Here is a 26,110-nt window from a genome sequence, read left to right on the forward strand (position 1 = left end):
TGGTTTGCTTAACAATTGTGGCAAAAAGGTTGTAAATGGGGCAAAACTCACTTAACTACTGCCTTAAGGGGACAAGGACCATATTTACCTTTTGAGTGGCAGGCAGAAGCTGCACATCGAAAGACAAGGCCATTGGAAAATAAACTACAAGTAGTCCTATACTTACAACAGATCACTTTGTAGAGAATGTTATGAATTTGAGACAGTTACAACAAGGGCCTTCAAACTTGGCCTTTTTATGTCTTGTGAACTTCAACTCCCAGAATTCCTCAGCCAGGCACACTGGCTGAGGAATTCTGGGAGTTGAAGTCCACAAGTCATAAAAGGGCCAAGTTTGAAGACCCCTGGTTTACAAGTTAAGCTCTGACTTGCAACCATAATTGAGACTGGAATGCTGGTCGTAAATGCTTAAGTCCCTTCCAACTCTGTTATTCTGTTCTGTAAGTTAACTACAACTTAACAACAATAAGGATATCACGGAGCACAAACTAACCATGCATCATCCTGCTTAAGCACAATCACAACCTACATGCACTTCTCAAATTTTACTCACCTCTCACAGCCTTTTGATCAAAATTTTGCCAACATCTTCCCAGGCACACTTAAGCAAAAAAAAACAACAACCTGTAGTTTTTGCACTTGTTCTTGCTACCTTTTCCCTTCTATAAATACCCTTTTTCTAATCATCAGACAACAAGGTAGTTTTCACACACCAACACACTGTATTAAACTATCCCTCTCCCATTGCCATCTACAAGGGGGGAAGTGACAGTGTATGCATCATTGCACAAATGACATGAATAATGTACCTGGGTCATGTTGTATAATGATATAGGTACAGTGGGGGGGGGGAGTATTTGATCCCCTGCTGATTTTGTACATCTGCCCACTGACAAAGAAATGATCAGGCTATAATTTTAATGGTAGGTTTATTTTAACAGTGAGTGACAAAATAACAACAACAAAAAATTCAGAAAAACGCATTTCAGAAAAGTTATAAAATGATTTGCATTTTAATGAGTGAAATAAATATTTGACCCGTTTGCAAAACATGACTTAGTATTTGGTGGCAAAACCCTTGTCGGCAATCACAGAGATCAGACATTTCTTACAGTTGGCCACCAGGTTTGTACACATCTCAGGAGGGATTTTGTCCCACTCATCTTTGCAGATCCTCTCCAAGTCATTAAGGTTTCGAGGCTGACGTTTAACAGCTCGAACCTTCAGCTCCCTCCACAGATTTTCTATGGGATTACGGGCTGGAGACTGGCTAGGCCACTCTAGGACCTGATTCCTTAACATTCTCATGATCATTGAAACTCCATGAGGTGAGATCTTGCATGGAGCCCCAGACCAAGGGAGACTGACAGTTATGTTGTGTTGTGTTTCTTCCATTTGCGAATAATTGCACCAACTGTTGTCACCTTCTCACCAAGCTGCTTGGCGATAGTCTTGCAGCCCATTCCATCCTTGTGTCTTGTCCTACAGTCTTGTCCCTGACATCCTTGGACAGCTCTTTGGTTTTGGCCATAGTGGAGAGTTTGGAATCTGATTGATTGCTTTCTTTTGTGGGCAGATGTCTTTTATACAGGTAACAAGCTGAGATTAGGAGCTCTCTCTTTAAGAGAGGGCTCCTAATCTTCACTCATTATTTGTATAAAAAACATCTGGGAGCCAGATATTTTGCTGATTGATACAGGATCAAATACTTATTTCACTCATTAAAATACAAATCAATTTATAACTTTTTTGAAATGCGTTTTTTGGGGTTTTTTCTTGTTATTCTGTCACTCACTGTTAAAATAAACCTACCATTAAAATTATAGACTGATCGTTTCTTTGTCAGTGGGCAAACATACAAAATCAGCTGGGGATCAAATACTTTTCCCCCCTCACTGTACTTATTCTGTAGGATTTGCATAAAAACATAATGATTCATGCCACTTCATTTGGATATCACCAAGTCTTCTACCAGGCATCTCTATCCACTTCATAAGCCAACCCGTATCTATATTTTAATTTCTCCAGTTACAGTATTTATGCCTGCTTCAGTGACTCCATCCAGCCACCTCATTCTTTGTCGTCCCCTTCTTCTCTTGCCCTCAACCTTTCCCAACATAAGGCTCTTCTCCAGTGAGTCCTTCCTTCTCATTAGGTGGCCAAAGTATTTGAGTTTCAACTTCAGGATCTGGCCTTCTAAAGAGCAGTCAGGGTTGATCTCCTCTAGGACTGACCGGTTTGATCGCTTTGCAGTCCAAGGGACTCGCAGGAGTCTTCTCCAGCACCATAGTTCAAAGGCCTCAATTCTTTTGACGCTCAGCCTTTCTTATGGTCCAGCTTTCACAGCCATACATTGCAACTGGGTGAATGGCAAGACAGGGCCCATATCTCCTTCAGTGTAACAGAAAGAGCTAAAGTCAACATATTTTAGATACAACAGTGTCACCATGTGACTTTACCTGCTTGTGGTTTGAATACTAATAGAAGAGAATTGTCAAGCGCCATCTTTTGCCTGTGCTTCACTGCTAGGCGGTGACAGACTACCATGAACTGTGGGAAGGGGAACAGAGGAGGGAAGGCTTGGGGAAAATGAAAGTAAATGCCGCATCTCCTCTAGATGCTGCTTCAAGGTCACCCAGCTGGGAGAGAGCTGCATACCCAGCCAACAGTTGAACTGACCATTATGAAAACATCTTGCCTGAACCCAACTGGTTACAATAGGGTGGGCAAGGAGGGATAGTTAAGGGAGGAAAAAGTAGAACTTAGGAATTTTGGTGCACGATTCTCAGTTCCGGCTTTGCAATACTGTAATACACTTGACTTCTAATAAACTATACCAGGGGTGTCAAACTGCCGGCCCGCAGGCCGGACGTGTCATCCGGAAGCCACGCCCACCCCTTTGCCGGCAATGGCAAAACTGTCCCGATATGTTTTTTTTAAAAAAATCCCATTTATATCCCGCCCTTCTCCAAAGACTCAGGGCGGCTTACAATCTAAAGCACAAATCAATGTGCTTAGCAATAGCCTTCATTCTATGTATACGCCTGCTTATTAGGGCTTTCGCCCCCCTGCAAGCGGCATTATTACAAAGTCAGCTTATTGCCCCCAACAATCTGGGTCCTCATTTTACCTACCTCGGAAGGATGGAAGGCTGAGTCAACCTTGAGCCTGGTGGGACTCGAACCTGCACTAATTGCAGGCAGCTGGTGTTACTTAAGGAGGCATTAGCCCACTGCTCCACCAAGGCTCTTGCGTGATGTCGCGAGTTTGACATGTCTGAACTATACCTTTCTCAACAAATGGAGCCAAGGATCATTTCTATTTAGAGATTTAAGTTGTGGCAGGTCTGACAAGAATATATGTAAATCAGGGTTGAAAAGAAGGGTCTTTAGTGCTCTCTGAGCTTGGTGGTTTTCTTACAGACACTTCATTACCCAACTGGGTAACATCATCAGTGCTAGTTTATGATTTGAGTGTTCGGATCTTAGGAACAAATCAGTGCCCTCCTGGACTTTTGTCGCATGTCGTCCTCCATTCTCTCCTCATGGGGCTAAGACCAAAAGACCAAAGTCTCCCAGCAAAGGTCTTCAGGCAGTCCTCTACTACCATCAAGGCCAACAGCCACTGATCCCAATGACGTTCATAAATAGTTCCAACCTTTTTCAAAGCCAGTTAATTTGGTAACCAGCACCACATCTCATGATAATGAATTGCAAAATTGAATTATTCTGGTTCCTCCTGTGATCTATGTAGGCTGCTTGGAACTGAAGTGACTGGATGCCATTTTCTTCCAGAAGTAGGATGGGAGGTTGATTGATTTTCTACTTTCCAGTACTATAGACTACAGGTAGCCCTTGATTTACAACCGGTCACTTAATGACTGTTCGACATTACAACAGACTCCCCCACAAAGGCTACTTATGACCGGTCCCAAAGTTATGGTCACTGCAGTGTGTGGGGCCTAGTAGGATCAGAAGCAAGCCCAAGGCCTGCAGGGACCCCGAGGCATGGGAAGCAGAAAACAGGATGCCTCACATGATGTGGGAGGCCTTGGGAGGCCGAGAGAAGGCCTGCACTAGGCATCCCAGGGCCTCCCCTGCAACCCGAAGCACCTCACGCTTCGCTTAACAACTCCTGTTTAACGACTACATCGGGGAGAGCAGGGATGGGTGGTTGTGAGGCAATCATACAGGTGCTTCACTTAACAGCCGTTATGACTTCTGACTATAATGGGCAGGCTCCCTTACGGTCATGAGTTAAGGACTACCAATATAATGAACAGAGAATGGCTTATAGTCTCCATTCACTTATTGAACAAATTTGATTCTGTTCAATTTTGGCGGTTTCTGAATGTCATAAATACTCAATCTCAGCACGATAAAAACTCGGCTGATGATTCCATTATTTCTTCTTTGGGATCATCCAAAACCTCTTCATGCCCTTTCCCTGATAATCCCTTAAAATACATGCAGAATCCACATCCTGGAACCCAATGATATCGCAGGTTTGTCTCTAGGTCAGTCTGAGCAAGACTCCTAAATGGGCCTGTTTTCATCAGCCCTGAAGATCCCACTTCACTGTCTCGAAACCTGCAGCTCGGCAATCAGTTCTAGAATCACCGCTGGAAAATTTGCTTCGGGTGTCACTGTTTGGAAAAACAATTTGATTGCTTAAGCCCCCCCCAACTTGGGCAGCTCATGTCATTATAGTAAGGACTGTTACAAGCACGTGCAGGGACCCACCTAAAGTGTCTGAAAAGCCAGCCAAAGCATATCTTCCTGACATCTCTTTCCTTGTGCTGGCTTTGCAGCCTGTTAGAACCTAAGATCAACAGCCAAACAAGAAAAGGAAGCTATATGAAAATGTTAATATTACCGACAACCAGGGCTTTTTTTCTCATAGAACGCTCAGAACGGAGTTCCGGCACCTTTTTGGGATGGAACCTTGTAAGGTAGGCAAGGCGGGTTGTATGACATGTGTGAGTTCCGGCACCTTTTTCTTTTACAAAAAAAGCACTGCCGACAACCGCACCCCACTTATTTTGCTGAAAATGGAAAATGCAAAAATTACTCCTGAGAGCACCACTCCTTTTAGCTCTTGAACAGAAATGCAGGACTTAGAATTCAGCATGTATTTTATGAAAGTGTGATTGTATTTTTATTTTCAATTTTACTGTTTTATTTCAATGGGGAAGTTTTCTTTTTTTCTTTTTTTTTAGGTCCTCTTTTAGAGCACAACGTCTCTCAAAGTGAGTTGCAAAACAAAAACAAAAAAAGACAACCTATGCATAAAGTAAAAGTAAAGGGGCCTCTGTAGATTTTGTTCTGCTACTCACTGCCAACTATAGGGGGCGATGCTCATCTCCGTTTCAAGGCCATTCAGCCAGTGCTGTCCGAAGACATTTCCGTGGTCGTATGGTCAGCATGACACCACAGAGCGCTGTACCTATTTATCAACTTTGAATGCTTTCGAACTGCTAAGTTAACAGGAGCTGAGCGAGGACGGCAGCTCACCCCGTTGCTTAGTGCTTGGGTCTCGAACTTGGGCTACCAGCTTTCCACCTGACAAGACCAGTGTCTTAACCACTGAGCCATTGCACTTTATGCATGCATGCTCAGAAAATGCACTTGGTTTAGGAAATCTTATTCCCCAATGAGAACAGACCAAACTGTAGCCTTAGCAATTTTGCACAGGACCCAAATTATGGCTAAATGCAGGCTGTTGGACCTTATGCTACGAACAGTAGGCATATGTATTTTAGTGATTACTTGTTGAGAAGTATGAAATAAATAGCAATTCTATTAAAAACCACAAGTGTGTTATAGCAAAACGAAAGTACAAATCATACAGATTGAGATGGCCACATGAGTCATTTTTTTAAGGACCTGTACATGGCTGAAATGCTAGCGTACAGGTAGTCCACGATTTATAACCACAACTGAGCCCCAAATTTCCATTGCGAAGCAGGCAGTGAGTTTTACCCCTTTACAACCTTTCTTGCCACAATTGTTAAGTGAATCACTGCAGTTAGTTAGTAACACGGTTGTTAGGTGAATCTGCCTTCTCCATTGACTTTGCTTGTCATAGGGTCTCAAAAGGTGATTACATGATCCCGGGACACTGTAACCATGAAAAATATGTGTCATTTGTCACATGGATAGATGGATGGATGGATGGATGGAGATAGATAGATAGATAGATAGATAGATAGATAGATAGAATGGAATTCTGTGTATGGAATATAAGGTGAAGGGAATTCTGAGACTTCAAGAGCACACATCTTAAAAGTTGCCAAATTTAATTTGAAAACCATTGACCTGGTCTAGGGGTAGGCAACCTTGGCTCTTTTATGACTCGTGGACTTCAACTCCCAGAATTCCTGAGCCAGCCATGCTGAGGGGAAAGCGAGAGGTTTCCAAGCTGAGCCATGCTGGCTCAGGAATGCTGGGAGCTGAAGTCCACGAGTCAAAAAAGAGTCAAGGTTGCCTACCCCTGACCTGGTCCAACCTTTTGCCCAGAGAAGAAATCTAGTATTGCAACGTCCTTAACATTTGTCCACTCAGCCTCCGTAAAGCCCCTCACTTCCCGAGACAGTCTTGTCCGCCCTGAAAACATTTATTAAATTTAGGAATGCTTTTACAAGGTCCAACCCAAATCTACTTCCTTGTAAACCCATTGCTTCGCGGAACAAGATGGATGTAGAGCTATTCTAGATTGTCTTGCAGGAAAAAACAGATTGATTGAATGAATTTAAAAAAATATTGTCTCAAAAAGCATTTTCCTCAAGAAAAAAAAAACCCCACAGAAAATTCATCATCTAATATTCCCCCACACATTTTCTGTTGCAAGGATCAGGGAATTGTGGAAGAGGGATTCACTCTGCTTCAGAACATCACTTCTCTAACCTAATCACCCGTGGCCAACAGCTATTGTCTTCCAGTGAAGAGGAAGAGAAAGAGCTCCAGTATTATTATTACTTTCTTCTCTGATGCCACTAAGGTCAGCTGCCTGGCAGGCTGGTAACTTGGAGAAGATAGTTGCCAGATTACATACAGCCTTCACATTTATCAAATGAAAACATGACATTTTTATACAATGTGAAGGGCACCCTGAGTAAACCCTTTAAAGCAGAACTCACTTTTCATGAACAGCACTAAGGAGGATGAGAGGCGTGATGATAATGCAATACCAGCAAAACCCAGCACAATTAACTAAATGGCAAGGCACTTAATGATAAGGAATATTTTCTCTTTAGTATGGTGATTGAATGTTATTCAGCAATTGCAAAAAGTGTAGCACCGTGTACCCTGTTTTGCTTCCAGTTTGAATATGTGTATATATAATACTAAAGGTAAAGGTAAAGGTTCCCCCCGCACATGCGTGCTAGTCGTTTCCGACTCTAGGGGCCGGTGCTCATCTCCGTTTCAAATCCGAAGAGCCAGCCCTTGTCCAAGGACGTCTCCGTGGTCATGTGGCCGGCATGACTAGACGCCAAAGGCGCATGGAACGCTGTTACCTTCCCACCGTAGTGGTCCCTATTTTTCTACTTGCATTTTTACGTGCTTTCGAACTGCTAGGTTGGCAGAAGCTGGGACGAGTAACAGGCGCTCACTCTGCTACGCGGCACTCGGGATTCGACTCACCAAACTGCCGACCTTCTGATCAACAAGCTCAGCATCATAACCCACTGAGCCACCACGTCCCTATATATAATACTACCAATACACAATTGGAGAATCAGTTTGATGTAATGGTCAAGGTACCATGTTAGAAACTGGACACAGAATATAGAATTATAGGGCTGGAAGGAGCCCTAGTCCAATCCCCTGCTTAAGGCAGGAGACCTTATATACCATCCCAGTCAAATGGTCCAGTCTACTTTGAAAACCTCCAGTGATGGAGCATCCACGGTGCCAAGAGGCAAGCTGTTCCATTGCTCTCACCGTCAAAAAATTTCTCTTTCTAGGTTCTAGGATTTCCCTTTAACAACCTTAACAAACTGGTTAAACTATTTAAGCTTCAATAAACGGAGACACTTTGCGTTCTAATCCTGCCTCAGGCATCAACCCAGCTGGTTGATCTTGGGCCAGCCACTCTCCTCAGCCCTAAGAAGCAGGCAATGGCAACCCATTTCTAAAAACAGGAAAGGAGGAAAACTGCAGGGATGTGTTAGACCAGGGGTGTCAAACTGGCGACCCGTGGGCTGGATGCGTCACACGCCACATGGCTCCACAAAGGCAAAAGAAGTCATGATATGTCATGTCACATGACTCGATCGAGTTTGACACCCTTGTGTTAGACAGTTGCTAGGAGTGAACACTGACGAGGGAGGGAGGGAGGGAGGGAGGGGGAGAGACAAAAGGAAGACAGGAAGAGTGTAAAGGAGAAAGGTAGAAGTGAGCAAGAAAGAGGGAGGAAGGAAAGAAGAGAAGGAAGGAAGGAAGGAAGGAAGGAAGGAAGGAAGGAAGGAAGGAAGGAAGGAAGGAAGGAAGGAAGGAAGGAAGGAAGGAAGGAAGGAAAGAAAGAATTATTATAATAAACGTATCTTAAAAACAACCTGAGTTGCTAATATTTTAAACTGAGAGCAATCTTCTCTATTTGCTTTGTTTAAAAATTGTGCTGCAGGAGCTCCAGGTCCTTCTTAGGCTGAACAAGAGATGAAAGGTATGTCCCATAGTTGATTTGGACAACAACTCCCTTAAGACCCATGGTTGCCACCACACCGCTTACACCCTAGGATAGTCAGTTTAGGGCTCACACCTTTTCCTCACAGAGGCAGAGAGGAAGCTTCTGATAATGAATAGTTACTGGCTTATTGTTGTGATTCAGGGTCAGCCTGTGGGTTCGGCAGTTGGGTCGGACGACTCAGAGGAGGAGGGGGGTGTTGAAGACCTTGCTGAGGGGGTTGAAGATCTTGCTGATGATAGCCCTCAGCCAGGCTCCTCCCACTTGGTCACCACGGAGACCCAGCTGTGTGAGCCTGACAGTGTGGATGAAGATGACCCACAGCTGGCCCTGTTCAAGGACGCCCGACGCAGGAGGCAGTCAATTAGGAGTAAACAGAGGAAGGCAATGGGGCTTCTCGGAAGGAGGCAGAGAGAAGCCACGCCCTGAACTCTATATAAGGGGAATGTCTGGGAGGCCTGGTTTGCTGAAGGCAACCGCTCGGATGTTTCATGTTTCTTAAAGCTCCTGTTTCTTGGTTCGTGTCTTGTTTTTGTAGCTATAAATTTGGCAGGCGTAATTCCAGCTTCTTGCCGTTTGTAAAGGGGTTGACCCTGCCTTTTCTGCAGGGCCGGTAGCAGGCTGGTACAGAACACTTATGTTGGAGCTGGTGGGACATCCCCTGTGCAGGATCGTTCTGTTCTATAAACAAAGCGGTTTTCTTTACTAGTTTGACAATATGAAAGAGCACTGGCTCTCCCTGGTGTTATCATGAGCAATCCAAATAAAAGATCCAGCACAGATGGAATCTGTTCCCAGAGATTAGGAACAGCAGGGACTTTCTGAGGTCTAACTGGCCAGAAGATTTCTGATGTCTTTCCCATGAATCAACAATTACGGATACACCATCCAAACCAAGATTCATATATATCGACATGATTTATTTTATTTTGGCGTATGTTATATGAATCAATCACTGCGGTTTACACTACACTACGAGTGTAATGTGAGAGCACGAATTATGGTGGCTTGTTGAGCAAACCATAATTCAGCACCCAGAGGAAAACGTGAGGTCTCAAGGATATTTACAACTCCGGAACACTTTTTCGGAGGGGGGGTGGTAATATTTGGGGCCAACCCCATGAGATCAGTCAATCCTATAGGAAATCAACCTTGACTGTCCTTTGGAAGGAAAGATAGGTAAAGGTAAAGGTAAAGGTTCCCCCGCACATGTGCGCTAGTCGTTTCCGACTCTAGGGGCCGGTGCTCATCTCCGTTTCAAAGCCGAAGAGCCAGCGCTTGTCCGAGGACGTCTCCGTGGTCATGTGGCCAGCATGACTAGACGCCAAAGGCGCACGGAACAAAGGTCAAATATTTTAGGCACCAAATAAGAAGGAAGGATTCACTGGAAAAGACACAGATGTTGGGAAAGATGGAAGGCAAAAGGAGAAGGAGATGGCAGAGGATGAGATGGCTAGATAGTGTCATGGATGCAAGGAACGTGAATTTGGGCAAGCTCCAGGATACAGTGGAGGACAGAAGGGCCTGGCATGCTATGGTCCATGGCATCAAGAGCCGGATGCAATTTAGTGACTAAACAATAACATTTACAATTGCTGAAAATCATTCATTTGGTTTCTTGGCAAACACAACATTGCAGTGTCTACGGAGATTCTCAATCATCCAGGTCATGGTCGTCTCAAAGGTGCTTTTCCAAAGGGCAACTAGGTTTTTTCCTTTGGAAAAAGTTCTTTAGAATTGAAGCAGCATCTTGGATGAGAAGCAAAAAATTTTCAAGGAAAAAAACACAAGAAAATCCAGTTGCTTTTTGGAAAAGCACCTTTGGGATAACATTGGAATGTAGGTCCTAAAATAATAATAATAATAATAATAATAATAATAATAATAATAATAATAATAATAATAATAATAATAATAATAATAATAATAATAATAATAATAATAATAATATAAAGTTGGAAGGGACCTTGGAGGTCATCTAGTCCAACCCCCTGCTCAGGCAGGAAACCCTATACCATTTCAGGCAAATGGCTGTCCAGTCTCTTCTTAAAAACCTCCAGTGTTGGAGCATTCACCACCTCTGGAGGCAGCTTGTTCCACTGGTTAATTGTTCTAACTGTCAGGAAGTTTCTCCTTAGTTCTAGGTTGCTTCTCTCCTTGACTAGTTTCCATCCGTTGCTTCTTGTCCTGCTTTCAGGTGCTTTGGAGAATAGCTTGACTCCCTCTTCTTTGTGGCAGCCCTTGAGATATTGGAACACTGCTATCATGTCACCCCTCACCCTTCTCTTCATTAAACTACACATACCCAATTCCAGCAACCGTTCCCTATATGTTTTAGCCTCCAGCCCCCTAATCATCTTGGTTGCTCTTCTCTGTACCCTTTCTAGAGTCTCGACATCTTTTTTACATCGTGGTGACCAAAACTGGATGCAGTATTCCAGGTGTGGCCTTACCAAAGCATTGTAAAGTGGTATTAGTACTTCACTTGATCTTGATTCTATCCCTCTGTTAATGCAGCCTAGCACTGTGTTGGCTTTTTTGGCAGCTGCAGCACACTGCTGGCTCATATTGAAGTGGTTGTCTACTAAGACTCCGAGATCCCTCTCACAGTTACTACTATTGAGCAAGGTACCACCTATACTATACCTATGCATTTGATTTTTCCTGCCTAAATGTAGAACCTTACTTTTTTCACCATTGAATTTCATTTTGTTAGATAGTGCCCAGTGTTCGAGTCTGTCCAGATCCTTCTGTATCTTAAGCCTATCTTCTGGAGTATTGGCTATTCCTGCCAGCTTGGTGTCGTCTGCAAATTTGATGAGTTCCCCATCTATCCCCTCATCCAAATCATTAATGAAGATATTGAAGAGCACTGGGCCCAGAACAGAGCCCTGGGGCACCCCACTACACACTTCCTTCCATGTAGATGCGGTTCCATTGAGGACCACACGCTGAGTACGGCCTGTCAGCCAGCTACGAATCCATCTGGTGGTAATGCTATCTAACCCACATTTTTCTATCTTATCAAGTAGTAGGTTGTGATCTACTTTATCAAATGCCTTACTGAAGTCCAAGTAAATTATATCTACAGCGTTCCTCTGGTCCACTAATTTTGTCACTTGGTCAAAGAATGTAATAAGATTTGTCTGGCATGATCTGTTTTTGACAAACCCATGTTGACTTTTAGTGATGACTTTGTTTGCATCAAGGTGTTCGCTGATTTGTTGTTTGATTATCTTTTCCAGAATCTTCCCAGGTATTGAGGTCAGGCTGATAGGTCTGTAGTTTCCTGGATCTATTTTTTTCCCTTTTTTGAAGATGGGAACTACATCAGCTCTCTTCCAGTCCTCTGGTAGTTCCCCAGTGCTCCAGGATCTTTGGAAAATATAGTTCAGTGGTTCTGAGATCACGTCTGCCAGTTCCTTGAGAACCTTGGGGTGTAATCCATCTGGTCCTGGTGATTTGAACTCGTCTAGGCTGGACAGGTGCTCACTTACCATTTTCTTGCCTATCTTAACTTGCGTTTCTATTCTGTTTTTTATGGCAAAAACAGAGTAGAGTAGAGTAGAGTAGAGTAGGGTAGGGTAAGGTAGGGTAGGGTAGGATAGGATAGGGTAGGGTAAGGTAGAGTAGAGTAGAGTGGAATAGGAATAGGAATAGGAATAGGAATAGGAATAGGAATAGGAATAGGAATAGGAATAGGAATAGGAATAAGAATAAGAATAGAATAGAATAGAATAGAATAGAATAGAATAGAATAGAATAGAATAGAATAGAATAGAATAGAATAGAATAGAATAGAATAGAATAGAATAGAATAGAATAGAATAGAATAGAATAGAAGCTGGAAGGGACCTTGGAGGTCTTCTAGTCCAGCCCCCTGCTCAAGCAGGAGAACCTATACCATCTCAGACAGGTGATTGTCCAGTCTCTTCTTGAATACGCCTGTACGTGACAATGTCATGCTTGCTTTGCTCCCCACCCCATTTAAAATGTTCCCCTACTTTAAATGTAGGCATTGTAATTGTACTGTTGATCCTAGTTTACTAAAATGGATGAAGCCAATCGTATTTTTTTGCATGTGATTTTTATTACATTAGTTTCATTTTTAAAATCATTAGCCTCCTGTATTTTGACCTGTTCTCTCATACTGAAAAAAGATCAATATGATAGCCATAAAGGGTTTACAAACATTGTTTTTGAAGTTAACTGTCAAGCTAGGATACAAAGTTCGCACCACATTCTGTCTTGCAGCTCAGCCTGCTTCATTCTCTTTCAAAACAGATTATCTGGCCAAATATTAGACCTTCATTTCGATTTTTACCTCAACATACTTCTCTGATTTTTTTTTCTGTATTTCCAGTTAAAGCAACCCCCAAATTCTAAGGATTTTATTTCTCAAGGCTTAAAACAATATTCTGTCTTTGAATGCATTCCAGGTTTAATCTGTATTAAGTACTTAAAACAATGCCATTTCCTTCTCCAGTTGCCATTTCCTTCTCCAGTGGATCACGTTTTGTCAGAACTCTCGGCTATGACCTGTCCGTCTTGGGTGGCCCTGCACGGCATAGCTCATAGCTTCATTGAATTACGCAAGCCCCTTCGCCACGACAAGGCAGTAATCCATGAAGGGGAGCTGTATTATAAGAGGGTTTAAAAAGGGAGGGGGGAGGACATATTCTAATTAACAGCTTTGTCACCATGGATGAAAAAGCAGAAATCACTGTAGCTCAAAGCTTTTTCAGCTTCTACTATATCCTAACTGAAGATCAGAAACCTATGGCCAGCCACCCATTCATCTGAGCTGGATGGAACAAATTGAAGATACTCCAATGAAGGCAATTAAGGAGAGTTAGAAAGGAGAAAAGGGACCACTTTTTCCAGAATTTCCATTGCTAAGCAAAGTGGTGGTTAAGTCAGTTACATCCAATTTTATGAGCTTTTTCCCATAGTTGAGCGAATACAGTCCTTAGGCAGATCTAGTTTCCTCTCTTGACTTTGCTTGTCAGAAGCCAGCTGGGAGGATCACAAATGGTGATCACACTGCCATAAATACATGCTGATTGCCAAGTTTCTGAATTTCAATTACATGACTGGCTATGCTGCAATGGTCATAAGTCTGAGGGCCTGTCAAAAGTCACGTTTTCAATTCCTTCAAGTAACTTCAAATACTTGCTAAAATTAATGGTTGTAAATCAAGGATCACCTATAATAAAAGGAAAGATGTAAACACAAAACACAAACTTTTAAGGAGTGACAGGCCTTATAATTTGGCCCTTAGGTTAACTGGTTTAAATCCCCAAATAAAACAGTGGTTGTAACTAAGGATCCTATGATGCTGCTGGACTGGGCAGATCCAACATTTCTGGCCCATTGGGGGCTATTAAGTGCTTAAAGACAAAAAGGATGCAGTCTTAACCTAACCCTTTGATTCTTAGAAAAAACACCCAAGGCCCAGATCAAAATGTCAATTCACATCAGAGGTCTCATGTAGATCAAGGTTTCTTCAGTCTAGTTTTAGCACTATACCACTGATTCAGTTTGAAGTAGGGTTAAGATGTTAGACTGGAATCTGGAGACATGTGATCAAGGTGACCACCAAAGTTCATTTTCACCCAGTAACTCCCTCTTAGCTCAATCTACTGTTGTTGTAAGGCAGGAGTCTTTAAACTTGGCCCTTTTATGTCTTGTGGACTTCAATGACCAGAATTCCTCAGCCAGCATGCCTGGCAGAGGAATTCTGGGAGTTGAAGTCTGCAAGTCATAAAAGGGCCAAGTTTGAAGACCCCTGTTGTAAGGGGGGGAAAATAGAAGAATTGGGGGGGAGGGGGGAAATACAGGTAGTCCTCAACTTACGACCACAATTGAGCCCAAAACTTTTGTTGCTAAGTGAAACATTTGTTAAGTCAATTATGCCCCATTTTACCACCTTTCATGCCACGGTTATTAAGTGAATCACTGCAGCTGTTAGTAACACGGTTGTTAAGAAAATCTGGCTTCCCTATTGACTTTGCTTGTAAGAAGGTCACGAAAGGAAACCACACAATGCCAGGACACTGCAATCGACATAAATATGAACCAGTGGGCCAAACATCCAAATTTTGATCAAGTGTCTATAGGGATACTGCAATGGTCTTAAGTGTGAAAAAACGCTCATAAGTCACTTTTTTCAGTGCCGTTGTAACTTTGAATGGTCACTAAATGAACTGTTGTAAGTCTAGGACTACCTGTATTAGTTTTCCAACTGGAATAAACTGTCTTGGAGAAAGAGCAGGAATTAATAGAGAAAAATAAATGTAACAAAGAAATAAGTCTTGGCCTTGCATAAGTCCTAGAAGCACTCTTGGGCAACAAAATGGTCAGGCAATTAAAACCCACAGATTTGTTTGGAAACGTGATCACATTCCTCCCAAAAAGAGACAAAGATAATCCATAGAGGTTTATTGAAAAAGCAATGATTAAACAAATAATTCAAGCTGTGAATCTAGCTTTATATGACATGAGGCTGCTTGTCCAACTACAGAATGCAAGCATACAATTGCTGCGGGTACATATATTCTAGTCATGTCAACTTCAAACATACAAATATTTTGTAAGAATCCCTGCCTACATTTTTATATGTGCATAAATAAAATATGGACTTTTACACATATTGTAACACGGGAATGTGAATATAGCACTTACTAGAGGTTCGATAATGTGAAGCTCAACAGGATGCAAGCTAAATTATCAAAATTAAAAACGGAAGTGTGGAAACAGCATTTAATTAAATTCAAGATCACTATTTAGGTTGCTCAGCAGCCAATAAAAACTGGGCAAGGAGCAAAAATTCTATTTGCAGAGGATGGCAATGAAAAAACCCCTCTGCTCACAACACTCTTAAATAAGGACCATCATTTCAGAATCTGGATTGTTGATACAGCAATCTTGTTATCTTGAAGGAGGCCAATGCTTAGATAGGATGGTGCAGTGGTTAGAATGCGGTATTGCAGGCTAACTCTGCCTACTACCAGGAGTTTGATCCTCACCGGTTCAAGGCTGACTCAGCTTTCCATCCTTCCGAAGTCCGTAAAATGAGGACCCAGATTGTTGGGGATAATATGCTGACTCTGTAAACCGCTTAGCAAGGGCTGTAAAGCTCTGTGAGGCGGTATATAAGTCTAAGTGCTATTCGTACGCTGTGCTTAGACGTAAAGTGTGTTCATTTTGACTTACTATGGTATAGGAACCCGTAAGGCAGGTTTAATGAATAAACTATCATTAAATAACTGAGAATTTAGCATATTGTGTAAATCTAACTACAGGTAGTACTCAACTTACAACCATTCATTTAGTGACCAATCAAAGTTACAACGGCACTGGAAAAAAGTGACATATGGCCACACTTATGTTCATTGCAGCATCCCCCTGGTCATATGATCAGAGTTCAGATGCTTTGCAACTGACTCATATTTATGACAGTTGCAATGTCCCGGAAGTAAAAACCAGCTTCTGAGAAAAAAAAATTGTCAATTGTGATCATGTCACTGTAGGATACTACAATGTCTATGAGTGCGGGACAATTGCTGAGCAGCTAAAATGCAGTCACATGACCTTGCGGTGGGAACAAACAGCCATCAGAGCTTCAGAACCAGGTAGCAAGTACCTTCTGGAGGATCCATTGTAACTTTGAACAGTCACTTAATGGCCAGTCATAAGTCAAGGACTACCTGTATCAGATTGGAGAAAAAAACAAGGTAAATCCCCACTTAGCCAGGATGGTGGCTAAGGAACATCTGCCAAATGAATGAGGTTAGAATAGTCATGCTGAGCCTAGCCTACCTCGCAGGATTGATGTGAAGTAAATAAGAAGAGGAGTTTCTGACTTGCCTCCAAATGCTTAGAAAGAAGACAGGATGAAAACTCAGTTACTCTATTATTGTCCACATAAAAGCCGAAACAATTAATGTCTCTGCCTTCAGGCCATGAAAGCGCAATCTGTATTGCCATTACTAGGAAAATGAAAATGCAAACATTCATTTTTGTTATCCCAATATTTTCAATAAATTCAACTTTCGTCAGCATTTAAATCTCTGCCGTTTCCCTTACGCATATTCCTTAGGCTAGAATCCTGCTTCTTTTCCAAGAAAGCTGTTGTTCCTCTCAAGATTTACAAAAGCTTGCTTCCCACAGCACCCTGATTCTCCATTTCTAGGAATCAATCTTAGATCCCCGCACCACGGTCACACAAACCTCTTAATTTGATCGCACGCTCCGGAACCCTTCTAAATGAATGGCTACTTTGGGAAACACAGCAAACTTCAACTTTTACTAGCCTTCCCGAGTTCCGACTTCCACCGTCCCCCAATCCATTCAGCCTTTGTGAACTGGGACTGAAGGAGGCTGAAGTCCATCACCTGTGGAGGATACTGGGAAAGCGCCCACAACTAGCATCAATCGCTGTTTTTTTTTACTATTCAATTCAGAGTAGAGCTGGAAGGGACCTTGGAGGTCTTCTAGTCCAACCCCCTGCTCAAGCAGGAGACCTGACCTATACCATTTCAGACAAGCGGCTGTCCAGTCTCCTCTTAAAAACCTCCAGTGATGAAGCAACTTCTGAAGGCAAACCCTTTCACTGGTTAATTGTTTTGTTAGGAAGTTTCTCCTTAATTCCAGGTTGCTTCTCTCCTTGATTAGTTTTCATCTGCCCTCTGGTGCTTTGGGAAATAAGTTGATTTTCCCCCTCCCCCCGTCTTCTTTGTGTGTAGTACTACACATCTTTAGCGTGTAGTAGAAGACCCCGTCTTCTACTACACGCTTGCTCAGCAGCCACCAACTCCCGCCGCGTTTCACGCAACCTGTTCCGAGCCCTCGGCCCGTGCAAGCGCGCCTCCTTCATTTATGACTCCGTGCGTCGTGGGAACGCCGAACACGGATCGAGGAACCACCCCTCGCCCTGAAAAGCCTGACCTGCATCTTCTCCTCCCACCCACCCATCCCCCCATAATTCGAGAGGGAGGGAAAATTCCGGGCGTTGGGAACCCAACTCTTGGAGGAGGAGGAGACGAGTAGCGGAGAAGCCCCGGGAGAGGGAAAGGAGGAACGGGCGGCAGTCGGACACCGCCAGCTGCAAGCTCGGGAAAGTTTCAGGCGGCCCAACTCTTGCCAGCCGCTTCTCTACGGGGCGTCCGAGGCGAGGCTGCCGCGGGCCGGAGAAGAAGCCGGAGCCTCGCTCCGGCCCGCCCTCGACCCTCTCCCAGGAGAGACGCGGGACCCTCTCTGCCCTTTCTCGGCATTCGGCCTGGCCGCCCTTGTTGGGAAGGCGCGCCTCCTGCAAAGCGCAGCCGTTCCCGCCTCGCCGGAAAGTTCCGCTCGGGCTCCTTCGCCGCCCGCCTGCAGCGCCCCAGAGGCCTCGTCCGCCGTCCGCCCCGGGCCTCCCTCCGCCCCCGCTCGCCCTTTCCTCCAGGGCCGCCTGTTTCCGAGGAAACGCGACGTCGGGAAGCGCGGCTCGGAGACTCCCGCGCGTAAAAGCGCCCACTTTTAGGCGCGCTTTGCCCGGCCCAAACTTCTCCTCGGCCTCCCGGCCATTCCGGGCCGGGAAGAGTCCCAGCCGGGGGTTTCCCAACTCCAGCCAGGCTTTCGCAGCCTCCCTCTCTCCCTCTCTCTCGACAAGCAGCGCAAGGCGATCCACCGGTCCGGCGCTGCCCAACTTGCCCGCCCCGCAGGAACTCACCGGCGCGCACGTGCTGGCGCTCCCAGCCGCTGCCAGCCAGGCTCGCCTTGGCCCGGGGGGGACGTGGCAGAAACGAGCGGCTGCCACCGCGGCTCCTCCCCAGCCCAGCTGCGAAACGCGGGAGACGCCTCCCGGCTCCGCTCTAGCCGCAGGCGGGACGCCCTCTGCCGAGCGAGGGCCGCCTGAGCCGGCTGCCCCAGCGAGGACGGGCGCCGGCGCTGGATGAGACCGGTCCTGGCAGCGGCTGGCTGGCTGGTTGAGCTGGCTTTCCTGTGGTTCCAACTCGCGGCACGGCATCCTTTCCCGCGCCCACCCCCCCCCCGTGTTGTTTTTTTCTCCCGAGAAAGATTTGGGTTTTTTTCTCCCGAGAAAGATTTGGTTCTCGCTCAAAGGCGCTGTAGAAAAAAGCCCGATGGACACGCGCGCGCGTTCGCTGGTTGGGTTCCGACGACACGCTCAACCCGGGTCGACGAAGGAAAACTTTTTTTATTTTTTTATTTTAATCCCATTTATATCCCGCCCTTCTCCGAAGACTCAGGGCGACTTACAATTTTAAGCACAAACCAATGTGCTTAGCAATAGCCTTCATTCTATGTATATGCCTGCTTATTAGGGCTTTTGGGGGGCCCCCAAGCGGCATTATTACAAAGTCAGCTTATTGCCCCCAACAATCTGGGTCCTCATTTTACCTCCCTCGGAAGGATGGAAGGCTGAGTCAACCTTGAGCCTGGTGGGATGCGAACCTGCACTAATTGCAGGCAGCTGGTGTTACTTAAGGAGGCATTAGCCCACTGCTCCACCAAGGCCTGGTCTCTCGCCACCTCGAAGGTTTATAAAGAACCCGTCTTATTTGGCGTGCGGTGCAGTCCGACCAGGGAGTGAACAATACAGGCTGTGATTGGATCTGGTGGGTACCCAGATGCTCGTGATGGGTCTCTTGTTTATTATGATGATGTTGTAATTGCCGTGCTTTTTGCTTTGATTAGCAGCCCTAATGAGTCCTGCTGGAATAGGAAAGGGAGATATTAAATGAAGAGTTAAAAGGTGAAAAGCCCAGTCTTTTTCTCTCAGCCCTTGGGTTCATGTGGTCTTTCCTCTTGACTTTTAACCCTTCGGGATAAAATACATCTGAGCAATTGCAAAAGGAAAAGGAAAAAAAAAGTTGCAGGAGACACAGTTCAAACCACGCACTTAGCTCAATCTGAACCAGGCACATTAAAGTTAATCCAGGGGTAGGCAACCTTGGCTCTTTTATGACTCGTGGACTTCAACTCCCAGAATTCCTGAGCCAGCCATGCTGGCTCAGGAATTCTGGGAGTTGAAGTCCACGAGTCATAAAAGAATCAAGGTTGCCTACCCCTGAGTTAGTCTGATTGGCAGACCTGTTGCTTTATATAGGACAGTGGTGGCGAACCTACGGCATGCGTGCCAGAAGCAGCACGCACAGCCCTCTCTGTGGGCACGCGAGCCATTGCCCCAGCCCCGCCTTCCCCCACTGCCCCCTCCTCACCATCAGCTCCCCTGTAGGAGAATTGCACCTGGGCGCGGTCCACGCAGAGCAGCGCAGCCAAGGACATGGCAGCCCGGGCAGAAGGGATAAGACTCCACCCTCACGCCCCATCGCGCGCAGATGATGCTGCGGGGCACGGGCGGAGGGCATTGCCACCATGGTGCTGCAGGGTCACCTGGCCAATCTGCTGCGGTGGGCCATGGAGGCCGTAGGTGATCCTACGGCTGGGTGGGACGGGGGGGGGGCACAGCGGGGGCAGGGTGGGCAGGGGGACAGAACAGGGGCAGGGGTTGGAGCGGGCTGGGCGGGTGTGGGCGGGCGGGGTATTTTTGGGCACTCGGTGTCTAAAAGGTTCACCATCACTGATATAGGAGATTTCTGATCCCATTGTAATCAGGCAGGGAGGCGCTTCTCCTAGATCAGGGGTTCCCAATTTCTAGGCTGGACCGGAACTAGTCCACGGTGTGCCAGAAACCAGGCCGGGCAAACAAGCAAAAAGCCTCATCTGCAGGATGCAGGCAGCACACAAAACCAGGTCCCTTCCGGTCCCTGAAAAAAATCTCTCTGTGTGGAACTGGTTAAAAGGTAAAGGTAAAGGTTCCCCCGCACATGCGTGCTAGTCGTTTCTGACTCTAGGGGCCGGTGTTCATCTCCGTTTCAAAGCCGAAGAGCCAGCGCTTGTCCGAGGACGTCTCCGTGGTCATGTGGCCGGCATGACTAGACGCCAAAGGCGCACGGAACGCTGTTACCTTCCCACCGTAGTGGTCCCTATTTTTCTACTTGCATTTTTACGTGCTTTCGAACTGCTAGGTTGGCAGAAGCTGGGACGAGTAACAGGCGCTCACTCTGGTTACTGGTTACTGGTGCCCAAATGTTTGGGACCTAGATGAAATCTGCATGGAAAAGAGGATGGAGGAGGGGGAATGGAAAAGAGTGGTTTGAAAAAGCGGGTACTCAACTTCAATTGGACTGTCTGCAGAGGAGGGGTACAAAGGGCACATTTCTCCCCCCCCCTCCCCATATTTAATGCATCTTCTGCAAAGCTCGGGGTTTCACCGGGCCTCTTGCTAACTTTCTCGTGTGAGACAGTTTCATTCTGTTACAAAACTGTCAGGCCTGAATACTGGAAATTGATGGAATTTTTTTTTAAAAAAATCACACAGTATTTCAATAAACATTTATGTGGGAGGGAAAATGACTATTCCACAGCAGTCATGCAGCTAATAACCACATATAGAAATATTTCTCCAATAATAAAATAGCTGATTATCTTTTGGGAGGTTTTTAAACTGTTCTCTGTTTATTTACAAAATGTATACTTGGTTAACAAAACAGCTAAGCTTGCGTTTCTGCAGTTTGAAAATGGCATAGTTTGGTTTTAAAGTTTGTTTTTAACTTTTTATGTTAACTTTTTATGTTTTACTTATGTGTAACTGTAAACCACCCAGAGTTACCCTATGGCAGGGGGTCTTCAAACTTGGCCCTTTTATGACCTGTGGACTTCCACTCCCAGAATTCCTCAGCCAGGCACGCTGGCTGAGGAATTCTGGGAACTGCGATGGCTCAGTGGTTAATGGAGCTGAGTTTGTCAACTAGAGGGTTTGAGTCCTGAGCTCTGTGCAACAGGGTGAGCTCCCATTACATGCTCCAGCTCCAGGTTGGTGGCAGAGTGCCCTGCAGAAGGACCACGTATATGAACATTAAGTATCCACATCTTGATGGCACATAGGTAAAGGTAAAAGTTTCCCCTCTCCAGTCGAGCCTGACTCTAGGACATGGTGCTCACCTCTGTTTCTTAGCTGAGGGAGCCAGCATTTTGCAAAGATATTTCCGTGATCATGACTATATGCTGAGGCACACCAAACATTGTTACTTTCCCACCGAACTGGTATCTATTTATCTATTTGCGTTTGCATGCTTTCGCTCTGCTTGTTCTGTTCCAGCCTACGACCGGCCCTGTTTGAATGTCAGGGACAACCCCTTTATATAGTCAATAGGCTGGAAAAAACCCAACCAAATATTTATTTACAAAGAGTTCAAACAAAAGTTAAATGAAAAGTTCAAGAGTTAAACCAAAAGTTCAAACAAGAATAACAGACCAGGACTCTAGCAGAAGATCTTCAAACGGTTGCCTTCAGCAACCAGCACCTCCCACACCTTCCCCTTTTATCAGCAGTCCCAAGGCGTGGCTTCTCATTGCCTTCTCCCGAGTTGCCTCATTGCCTTTCTCTGTTCTGCTCTGCTAGATTGCCTCCTGCTCCTAGTGTCCCTGAACAGAGCCAGCTGTGGATCGTTTTCTTCCAATCCCTCATGCTCACACGGCTGAGTTTGATGAAGAACAGGACGGGAGAGGCCAGGCTGAGAGTCCTGCAGTGCATCAGAACCTTCCTCTGACACCAAAGGCTCTCCAAACCCCTCCTCCTCCTCCTCTTCAGAATCATCCGACTCAGCTGCCGGAACCACAGGCTGACGCTGAATCACAACGCTGCTAGGTGGACAGGAGCTGGAGCAAGTAACAAGAGCTCACCCTGTCACATGGTGCTCAGGTCTCGAACCCGGTCAGTCAGCTTTCCAGCTCACAAGCTCAGTGTCTTTAACCTTTGAGCCATCACATCTCCTTGGTGACACATAATCAACCTTTATTCAGATGTGTTGTGCAAACACAGTCTTGCTACTTCGCAGCTCCAGGGGAAAAAAAGTTGGACATAGAGATGAAATAAAATAGGGAATAATCTAGAGCAATATTTATCAATCTCAGTGACGTTAAGATTTCAACTCCCGCAATTCTCCAGCCAGCATGAGATGTACAGATAAATACAGGTGTATAATTGCACTATTTGTATACTGCCAGTTTCGCACGGAGGCTTGCCTGTAATCTTCAATACAAGGTTTATGAAATACAAGGACTTTCTGGACGACAGGGCAGCAATTCCATAAAGTAGTGGATTTTGATCTAGCTAGTTTGAGTATGTACTAATGGTAAGGAGTATAAGCAAATCAATGGTTAACTGGGTTATCCACATTTCTTTGTTATTTATTACTGTTACTTGCAAGTGCTGCCTATGTGTCAGATTCTTGACAGTTTACAGTACTAAAACATTAAAACAACACACGGCAAATACAGCTTAAGTATCTCAGCTGCTAGCCACATTTAAAAAATCATTCTTTCTAACAGAGAACTGTTCCCTCCATTTTCTTAAAAATAAGAAGGTCGCATCCTGATCACATCCTGGAGGTTGCCACTGAGAATGTCATCTTCTTAACCCAACACCTTTGATCTCCTGAGGACTGGTAGCCAAGTGATCTCTTGAGGGTAGCCATAACATTGGTTAGACCAAGTAATGCACTATAGAAGAAGGAGGGAATGGCCTTGAAAGTGAGGGAGAAAAACTGCTACCAAGGCAACAGCCCAATAAGAATGATCTGATCCCAGGCCAAGTGGTTGATTTGATCCCATTTTTCTCAAGTGACTTGAGAAAACACATTAAACAAGTCCCTCCCTATTTCACATGAACATACAGTGAGGGACAGAAAGCAGGTTCAGACATGGGCGATTCTGTTAACAGGGTTTCAGAGTGGCTCTATAAAAATCAGTGGGATGTAAAGTAGTGATGATTGACTTAATTCCCATTTATTTCAATGGATCTCTTCTGCATGTGACAAACCTCTGAATCCATCTTGGTATATTGTAATATATAAAACCACAAGGAGAAAATGAGGAGGAAGGCCCCATAGAGCTGAGGGTCAAGCTTGACTTGAAGAAAACTTTATCTTCAGGCTTTATGGTTTTGTCATAATCTGTATTCTCTGGGCCCCATACCAAATAGCCAGGAGGAGGAAGGAGAAGGGAGGAAGAGGAGGAGGAGGAGAAGAAGAAGAAGAAGAAGAAGAAGAAGAAGAAGAAGAAGAAGAAGAAGAAGAAGAAGAAAGAGGAGGAGGAGAAGGGAGAAGAGGAGGAGGAGAAGGGAGGAGGAGGAGGAGGAGGAAGAAGGAGAGGAGGAGGAGGAGAAGAGGAGGAGGAGGAGGAGGAGAAGAAGAAGAAGAAGAAGGAGGAGGAGGAGGAGGAGGAGAAGGGAGAAGAGGAGGAGGAGAAGGGAGGAGGAGGAGGAGGAGGAGGAAGAAGGAGAGGAGGAGGAGAAGAGGAGGAGGAGGAGGAGGAGAAGAAGAAAGAGGAGGAGGAGGAGAAGGGAGGAGGAGGAGGAGGAGAAGAAGAAGAAGAAGAAGGGAGAAGAGAAGGAGGAGGAGAAGAGGAAGAAGAAGAAGAAAGAGGAGGAGGAGAAGGGAGAAGAGGAGGAGGAAGAAGAAGGAGAAGGAGAAGAAGAAGAGGAGGAGGAGGAGGAGGAGGAGAAGAAGAAGAAGAAGAAGAAGAAGATTATTTTTTCTTCATGTGTTCAGTTTCACCAGACAACTTTTGTTTGATTATGTCATTTTGCTGGTGGAATATTAAAAGTACAACTTCACCCTTGCAGTCCGACACAGTACAACACAGGAAGATGTCTCCTGAGCAACTTCTTAAGATGAATATTCCATTCTGTCCAGAGTGAAGAATGAATTTTGACCTTATTAAGAGATACCCTGCTGTGGTGGCACTTCTCGATGAAATTGAAGTTCTTGTGCTTTCTGCTGTTACGATGATTGGAATAACACATGGATTTAATGTCACCAATATACGAGACTCTACACAGCAATCTCAGTAAAGAAACAAAAATGAATTCATGCCTAGTCCCTTAATAACCAAATACTCCATAGACCAAGAGAGGGAAGATTTTCTGTTTTGTTGTCTAGTTGCAATAAATATATGATTAATGACTTAATACTTTCGTTCTCTCTGAACCTCAGCTCAGCTGCTTACATTTTATGAACACTGCTCATCAATAAGTTGGTCTGTATAATAAGGGTTGTTGTCCAGTTTGTATGAAGTTCACAACTTAGGGAAAAGGCTTTAGTTAGAGCTTGACATAACAAACACTAATCAATTAATTCATAGTTGTCAGGTGTATCCTAGTGGCCAGCAAGAGTTTGGGCCAGTTACTTGTTTGGTTCATAAACCATGCTAACAAAATTATTTTACAATAAAAATGTGGAGTCCTTGTTTCTCTCTAAGCTTGGTTATGTGCTTGCAGATATTTCATTACCTGCCTAGTAACAGCATCAGTGTTAGTGAGTGTACGGTCTGCTTCCTTCAATCCTCACACTCATCCATATTGATGATGTTAGCTAGATGGGTAATGAAATGTCCACAACAAAACAACCAAACTCAGGGAGCACCACAGTTCAAGAGTGAGCTAAATATATTAGGTAAAGGTTCCCCTGCACATGCGTGCTAGTAGTTTCTGACTCTTGGGGTCGGTGCTCATCTCCGTTTCAAAGCCGAAGAGCCAGCGCTTGTCCGAGGATGTCTCCGTGGTCATGTGGCTGGCATGACTAGATGCCAAAGGCGCACGGAACGCTGTTACCTTCCCACCGGAGTGGTCCCTATTTTTCTACTTGCATTTTTTACGTGCTTTCGAACTACTTGGTTGGCAGAAGCTGGGACGAGTAACAGGCGCTCACTCTGCTATGCGGCACTCAGGATTCGACCTGCCAAACTGCCAACCTTCTGATCAACAAGCTCAGCGTCCTAACCCACTGAGCCACCGCGTCCCTTCTAAATATATTATATTCTATTAATATGATCTATGATCCCAAAGCTTCCCAAAATGGTGGCTCTTAGCTACTGTAATTTATGAATCATGTCATTAACCAAGTGATAGATGTATGTCTTCAGGGAAGAAAGTATACAACCTTAGAGTTGTATCTCGGGTCCACAAGACTTTAGCCTTTGTATAAATGAGGGGATAGTAGGGGCATTCCTCAAATTTGTATTTGAGACAAAATTGGAGAGGGAGGAAGAACTTGTAATATCATAGAAGACAGAGACAAGATCTTGACAGACTTGAACATTGGGCCCTCTCCAACGAAATACAGGTAGTCCTCAACTTACGACCACAATTGCTAAGTGAGAAATTTGTTAAGTGAGCTTTGCTCCATTTTGCAATTTTTCTTGCCCCATTTCTTAAGTGAATCACTACAGTTGTTAAATTAGTAACACGGTTGTTAAGTGAATCTGGCTCCCCCATTGACTTTGCTTGTCAGAAGACTGCAAAAAGTGATTACATGCAATCATCATAAATGTGAGTCAGTTGCCAAGCATCCAAATGTAA

The 26,110-nt window shown here is 44.8% G+C and overlaps 1 protein-coding gene across 2 annotated transcripts in view; it reads right to left on the minus strand.

Moving 5' to 3' along the window:
- Positions 1-18,500, minus strand: part of SMCO4 (single-pass membrane protein with coiled-coil domains 4) — a 58,119-nt gene extending 39,619 nt beyond the window's left edge. The window contains exons 1-2 of one of the 2 annotated variants that reach the window (XM_081326910.1): positions 18,398-18,461; positions 16,331-16,394 (exon numbers count right to left, since the gene is read on the minus strand). The gene's annotated coding sequence lies outside the window, so the exon portion shown is untranslated. Of the gene's footprint in view, positions 1-16,330; positions 16,395-18,397 lie in introns of both variants that reach the window. The other variant, XM_081326909.1, reaches the window with a different exon arrangement.
- Positions 18,501-26,110: the final 7,610 nt, after the last annotated feature.

The sequence above is a fragment of the Vipera berus genome (assembly GCF_964194415.1).
Source record: "Vipera berus genome assembly, chromosome: 4".
Classification (NCBI taxonomy): Eukaryota; Metazoa; Chordata; class Lepidosauria; order Squamata; family Viperidae; genus Vipera; species Vipera berus.